Here is a 5,876-nt window from a genome sequence, read left to right on the forward strand (position 1 = left end):
GTCCATATCTAGTGCAAAATATTGTACGATGAATATTTGCCTCGTGAATCCTCAACTTGTGATACCTAGACTTAAGATCTATCTTGGATAAGACCTTTTCATCCTTAATCTGACCAAACAAGTCATCAATCATTGGCAAAGGATATCGGTTCTTCACCATCACCTTATTAAGCTATCTGTAATCAATACACAACCTAAGAGATCCATCTTTTTTCTTCACAAACAATATTGATGCACCCCATGTAAATACATTGGGGTGAATGAATCCCTTAGCCAATAACTCCTCCAACTGCAAGCTCACCTCACTCAACTCCTGAGTATTCATCCAATAAGGAGCCTTAGATATAGGCTTTGCTCCTGGAACCAAATCTATCTAAAAATCAATGTCGTGCTTCGGTGGCATACCCAGATTCTCAGTAGGGAAGACATCCGAAAACTCCTAGAGAATGGGATGATGATGAAAGAGATCATCATGATCCCCTCCTTCATCCAAATCATCCACTATCACTACAAACAATTGACATCCCTGCCGCGCACACCACTTCAACTGCATAACAAAAATCATGCGAAGAGAAATAGGTCACTACACACCCACTATCTCCACACTCTTCCCACTATCATCTAAACACTGCACCCTCTTGCCATGAAAGTCAATACTAGCCTAATGGGACTCAAGCCAGTCCATGCTTAGCACAACACCATAAGAACCCAAGGAGAGAACATGAAGATCCACTAAGGTGGTACAAACTCCCAAATCCAAGTCACAACCATGCACAATGGAATCAACTGCCACCTTGGGCATTGTAGCCAGCTCAATGTTGAGCACAGAGTTCCATTGAGATGGGGGGGTGAATCAGTGGTTCCTAAACTTTTTGACTTTCAAGGCAACTTCAGAATACCAGTTAACCACTTAAGCACTAAACAATCAAATCGGTAAAGCAAGAAAGAAACCCAAAGAGTTCAATCACACAAATGCAACTCAACACACCAAATGTACGAGGAAAACCCAATATGGGAAAAATCTCGGTGAGAAAAACTGCTGCAGAAAAAATGTCTTGGATCAATCACTTGTCCTCTAGGGATGCATCTGTACATGGTTTCCATTATCCAACACACACTTGCTGAAGATAGCAATCACGAACAAGATTTCCTGCCTTGAAATCTATCGACTCATAAAATGATTCAATTCTTTCCTTTTTGAAGTCTTCTTGCAATCGGATTTCCTTTGCATTGATCCAAGCGCCAACTACTCCTTGATATTTGTCTGTCATTCTTTCTTCCTCAAGCTACATCAATCAGTCACAATCCCATGATTTGTGGTTGTTTCATTTATGTCGACTAGCTGTTTCACCAACCAAGTGGATGGTGGCTTTACCAACCTCTATATATTTGCCAACTCGGATCCACATGGCATCTCCATGGTCATTCACTTAGCTCACTGACCCACATTCGATTCATACTTGAATATTCAACAAACTCATACCGTAGTGAGATCTTCTTCTTCTGCTAATCCGATAGTGCACACTATACCGGTAACACCTCATCATCTCCAATGGTTTGTGATATCTTTAACATTCTGCCTCTTCATCATAAACATGCACCCACTATTCAACATACTAGCACACACACATGATTCATCCTGGTAGGCCTTCCTTATGTCTGCTCACTCTCATGTGTATTTCCATCATGTCGGTCACTCCTTCTTTCTTACCGGTGACCTTGCCAAAACGAGTGACGTCAATGACAACTTAATGCCAAAATGCTAACAATCTCCCCCTTTGGCATTGATGTCAACTTGTCCCAAGATACTATATACCGGTATAATTCTCCCCCCTTGACACAATGACAAAGGATATTGTACACCCCCCCTTTGATCCATACCAAGTTCCCCCTTTGACTACTATCATCTCCCCCTGAGCCACATAAAGCTTTCCTAGACAAATGACACAACTCCCAACTTGTGTCGGAGGTACTCAAAATTGCTTACCAGTAATGGTTTGGTGAAAATGTTTGCTACTTGTTCTCTAGTAGGGACATAATCCATCCTCACATCCTGTCCTTCAACCTTCTCTCTGAGAAAATGATACTTGATAGCAATGTGCTTTATTCTGGAATACATTACTGGATTCTTTGCTATGTTGATTGCACTCGAATTGTCACACCAGATGAGAATAGGATCAGTGATGTCCACCTATATGTCTTTGAGAGTATTTTTTATCCAAAGCACCTAAGAGCAGCATGTAGCAGCAACAATGTATTCAACTTCAACAGTAGATAGAGAGACCGAGTCCTTCTTTTTTCTATGCCATGAGACCAACTGGTCACCTAGAAAGAATGCACCACCACTTGTTCTCTTTCGATCATCAATGCAACCTTCCCAATCAACATCAATGTATGCTTCCAAGATAAAATATCCTTGTTTAGGATACCACAATCGATAGCTGAGTGTCCCTTGTAGGTACCTAAAGATACTGCTTACAAAATTCATATGTGACTGCTTAGGTGCAACTTGGAATCTAGCCACCATGCATACCGCCTGAACTATACCTAGTCTTTAAGCAGTTAGATACAATAGACTGCATATCATGGATCTATATAGATTTTAATCCAGCACCGGTGATTCATCATTCTTTCTCAATTTACTTATGGTTACCATGGGGGTACTTACTGATTTACAATCCTTCAGTTGGAATTTCTTCAACATATCCTTTACATACTTGATTTGTGAGATAAAGATTCCTTTATCTTGCTGTAATATCTGCAAACCAAGGAAGTATGTCAATTCACCAAGCATTGACATCTCAAATTCTGACTGCATCTGATCAACAAATTCTTTGTAGAGGGTATCCTTGTTTCCTCCAAAGATAATGTTATCTACATACACAACCACAATCATCACGTGGTTCCCATCTTTCTTTATGTACAAATTGCTATCAACACTCCCCTTTTTAAATCATTGCTCCTTCAGGTACTGATCTAATCTAGAATACCATGCTCTAGGAGCTTTCTTTAGACCATACAAGGCCTTCTTCAATTGGCACACAAATGTCTCATCATCATGCAACAGAAACCCTTACGGTTTCTCCATGTATACTTCTTCTGAATTTCCATTTAGGAAGGCAAATTTTACATCCATTTGGTATACTTTATAACCCTTGTAGGCAGAGAAGGATAGAAACATTCTAATTGCTTCTAATCTAGCTACCGGTGCAAATGTTTCTTCAAAGTTAATCCCACCTACCTGAGAGTATCCTTTGCATGCTAGTCTAGCTTTATGCCTAACAATCTTACCTTCTTCATTCATCTTATTCCGGTAGACCCATTTTGTGAGAATGATGTTCCTATCTTCCGGTCTAGGGACTAATTCCGAAGTCTTGTTCTTCTCAATCTGTTGCAATTCTTCTTCCATGGCTTCCATCCATTATTGTCTTTTGTTGGCCTCATTGAATGTTTTGGGTTCAACTTCAGTCATGAGGTAGAGGTTGATTTGTTCATCATTCCGGGAAAGTCTTCTTCTAGTTTGCACACCATCACTCTTATTTCCTAGAATTTGGTCTTCTGGGTGATTCAACTGTACATACTGGTTGGGACCCTTCTTGGATGCTTCTTTTGGTTCATTGTCTGACTAAGCTTCATCATCTTCATTATCGGAATCATCAGACTAGTTAACCTATGGTTGACATCCTTTGTGCATATCCTCATCAACTTTTACATGTACACTCTCAATGAATCTTCTTAGCCTTTTGTTGTAGCCTTTGTAGGCCTTGTTGTTAGATGAGTAACCAAGGAAGATTCCTTCATCACTCTTGGAGTCAAAACTTCCTAGACCATCCAAATATTTCTTGATAAAGCACTTGCTTCCAAATACTATGAAGTATTTGACTGATGGCTTTCGGTCATACCACAACTCATAAGGTGTCATTCTATTGTTTGTTCTTAATTGAACCCAGTTCAAATTATATGCAGCAGTATGAACAACTTCCTTCCAATATGTGTCTGGAAAACTGGCCTCATTTAACATGGTTTTGGCCATCTCCTTAACTGTCATGTTCATCCTTTCTACAACACCATTTTGTTGTGGTGTCCTCAAAGTTGAGTATTGCCTCCTAATTCCATGTTTTTGACAATAGTCTTCAAATTCATTTGATGTAAACTCTCCACCCCGGTCTGATCTTAGGCATTTTAACTTGCGCCCACTTTATTTCTCCACCATCTTCCTAAAGATCTTGAATCTTTCAAATGCTTGTGATTTATCTTGCAGGAAGGTGACCCATGTCATTCTTGAGTAATCATCAATGAAGAGCATAAAGTATCTTTCACCTGCAAGTGCTCTTGTCCTAGTTGGACCACATAGATCTGTATGTGCAATTTCAAGTGGTCTTGAGGTGTTGTGCTCTTTTGTCCTGAAGCTCACTTTAGTTTGCTTACCTTTCACACATTCATCACAAAATATTCTTACTAGTTTGATGATGGGTGGAATATTCCTCACACACCCCTTTCTGCTTACTGCAACTAGGTTATCAAAGTTTATGTGACCTAATCTTCCGTGCCACAGCCAACTTTCATCTACTTGTCCTAACATACATTGGGACTCACAACACTCCTTCATATTGTAAACATTTCCATATGTTCTCTTTCCTTTTTCCACAACTTGACCGATATTGTCTTTCTTTATCTAGCAACTGGTTGAGTCAAAGGTGAATTTGTAACCTTTTTTAAACATCTGACTCACACTCAATAGATTGTGCTTAAGGCCTTCCACATAATATACATCATATGCCTTCAATTTCCCATCAATACTTAGAGTGCCTTTTCCCTTTATTTTGATGGAAGAGTTGTCTCCAAACCTTACTGGACCACCATTCTAGTCTTCAAGTTTGATGAATTTCCTTTTGTCACTAGTCATGTGGTTTGAGAAACCACTATCTACAACCCATAGATTTTTCCTTTCAACATGTAAGGCAGTCTGTACTATGAGACTTGATTCTGCCTTTTCTTTTTCTTTCTCAACCCATACCGGTTTGGCTACCTCCTTCTTGTCAGCTACTATATTGTGCCCAGATTCAGTTACCGGTTCTTGATCAGGATTTGTCTTCTCTTGCTTTATCTTTTGGTTTTTACACAACATTTCTATGTGTCCAAACTCTTGGCAATTATAGCATTTTACATCTCCATATAAGGGAACATCTTTAAAATTATTTAGGGGTACCGGTTTATTCTTCCTACATTCAAAACTCTTATGACCATATCTATTGCACTGATAGCAGACAACATTCATATCATAGAGTGCATTAAATGGATTTCTACTTTCATAACTCATAGGGGGCTCATTGATTAATCTACAGTCAGCCATTTTATGCGCAAATTTGTTACACTGGTAACAATAACAATGAAAGTTTGAAACATATCAGTTAGGTTGCCTTGGTCCTGAATGGGACTTCCTCATCAGGGGTCTTCCCTTCATGTTGTTGAATCTAGTGAAACCTTCATGATCAACCCTTTCATTTCTCCTTAGATCTACATGTTGATACAAGAAGTGTGGCCTTCGGTTCATTGCTATATACCGATTTGAATGGCAATTTCCAACAACATCTGCATATGTCTTTTTGCCGGTGTCCTTGCCTATAATGAATGTCTTCTTTTCTTCACTTGCAAAAGAACAGGTGAACTTTATTTCTTTGCCGGATTTATCTTTGTGTGTTGAACTTTGACCTACTTCAAAGCCTAAACCACTAGTGTCTTTGGATTGCTTCTGTTTGCTCAGCATCTTGTCTAAGGCCTCAGTGTTGCCTTCATATTTGCTCCTTATTTATATTTCTTCCTTACTTTCTTCAAGCTCCTTTCTGAGCTTCACTATCTTTGCTTCCAACTCTTGA

The sequence above is a fragment of the Cryptomeria japonica genome, chromosome 6 (genome assembly GCF_030272615.1).
Source record: "Cryptomeria japonica chromosome 6, Sugi_1.0, whole genome shotgun sequence".
Taxonomy (NCBI): Eukaryota; Viridiplantae; Streptophyta; class Pinopsida; order Cupressales; family Cupressaceae; genus Cryptomeria; species Cryptomeria japonica.